Source organism: Montipora foliosa, chromosome 4 (assembly GCF_036669935.1).
Source record: "Montipora foliosa isolate CH-2021 chromosome 4, ASM3666993v2, whole genome shotgun sequence".
NCBI lineage: Eukaryota > Metazoa > Cnidaria > Anthozoa > Scleractinia > Acroporidae > Montipora > Montipora foliosa.
In genome coordinates, this window is record NC_090872.1 from 34034097 (window position 1) to 34036278 (window position 2182).

A 2182-nucleotide genomic window follows, 5' to 3' on the forward strand; every position below is an offset into this window, starting at 1 on the left:
CAACTACCGGGATGAACTCATACCGGTATGAGTTGTACTGGTATGAGATTTTTCACCGGTATCTTGTAAACAAATCCAAAGCGATAAGTAAGAACCGGGATGAACTCGTACCAGAATGAAACTCGTAGCGGTATCATGTAAACACCCCCTTAGTGTTTTTACGATCGATTGTCATTTATCTTTCTCTGAGAATTCGAAATTCAGAATTTCATACAAAAACTATGTTATTTTATCTTCATCTGTCTTTTGGCTTGCCTTTCACTGTTACCGTGTAGCTTGAAATTTTTGACGGACTTTTATTTTGCGGATTGGCGAGTTTTTGAGGTTTGCGTGAACGAATTTTTGCGCGAATTGACAGAAATTTCCGCTGGGAACTAATCTTTGCGGTTTTCTTTTCAAGCAGCAAGACTATTTTCAACTTCTATTACTTTTTGGAAAAAAAAACCCTCAATCATCGAGAACGGGTGGAAACAATTTGGCATCCTGGAGGCCTTAGAAAACGGTGTCCCCTCAGATGACTCGTTCGAGCAAGGTTAACGTGACCTTTTGATTAACTGCTTTGAGTTCGTTTCTTATGCCTGGAATAGTATTGTCATAACCTTTTATCGTTTCGTTTAGTTTGTAGCAAACTCCAATTGCCTTTTCTCAATCCAAATATAACGATCTTTTAGACCCCACTGTAAGTGGATTAAAAGCCATTTTTAGTTATATTAACGGGAGTAATTTTTTACGGTTTTTAATTTTGCTGGTGTTTTTTTTCCTGCTGGAAATTATTTTTGCGGATCAAGTACTATCCGCAAAATCCGCAAAAATTAAACCCCGCGAAATAAAATTGCTACACCGTAACTCCCAGCTTTTGCAATACCATTTAGTGCAAACGTAAACCAAAAAAAAATTGACCTGTCATCAGATTAGACTGAAAACAAGAGAGATTGTGAAGCGAAAACAACATGTTCAGTCCTTCCTAAAAAAACTAGACATGCATGATATGCAGGAAAACGTCCGTCAGAGCAATTTGCATTTTTTTTTTCCAGGCTATTTCGCTTAAAGGGGCTATGTCACGTTATTTTAGGGTGTTTCGGGAAAATCCTTAGTTAATTACGAGTTCAAAACTCGAAAATGGTAATTTGGAATTCCTTGAAAGATAAAATTATCGTTACATCACAAACCTTTATCAAGGCGATTTGTCATAATTTTGAAAAACGTCGGGCCGACTGTTTTCAAGATTACCCAAATTTAATCCATTTCAATCTTGTACATTTATGTCCATCAATGCTTTTCTTTCCTTTTGCAGTATTTCTTTTATGTCGTTCAACAGTTTGAAGTGGTTATTGCAATGTTTTATTCCACTTTTTGGGCATTTTGGGAAAAAAAGGAAAGCAAAGAAACTGATTAAGTGTGTAGTCGTTCTAGCGCTGGAGCAGTAATTGGGGACACTGTAAACTGAAATTAACAATTAACACAAATCAAGTCAAATATTGGAAGAGAGGAAGAAACCAGAGTACCCGGAGAAAAACCTCTCGGTGCAGAGTAGAGAACCAACAAACTCAACTCACATATGACGCAGAGTCTGGGAATTGAGCCCGAGACCTCTTTTGGTGGGAGGCGAGTGCTCTCACCATTGCACCATCCCTGCACCCCAAATCATTATACCATTTTGAGTGACATAGCCCATTTAATGAAGAAACGAGTGAGTTTCACTCAAGAGTGTGTTTTGTTATCTTTGAACTGAATTTATTACCAAAGCTTAAAAAGGAAAAAGATCTCAAAACGGGACACGACATTACAAAGTAATATCAAAGTGTGAGCCAAAAGGGCCATTGCTGGCGTAACGTCTGGGTGACCCCTCAAATGGTCTACAGCACCCCGCTCCCCTCCCCCCCTCCCCCCCCTCCTCCACTCAAAAAAAAAAAAAATTACTGGAACGCTGCAGTCTAATACCACCAAATCATTGCCTTCTGTTTTTGTGTAACATGTACTACAGCCAACCCAGTTTACGCTCATGGAGTGTCTAGTTGGTTGAAAAAAGGCTATCTCTATGAATCTCAGCAGTTTGAGCCTTTCAAGTACATTAGGAAACGTATTTTATCTCATGAGCAAATAGTAAGCGCTTCCATCGCAAAGTGAACTCCAGGTGTTTTCGTTGATTACCAGCCAAATTGGTGGAACACATGGCGTCTCC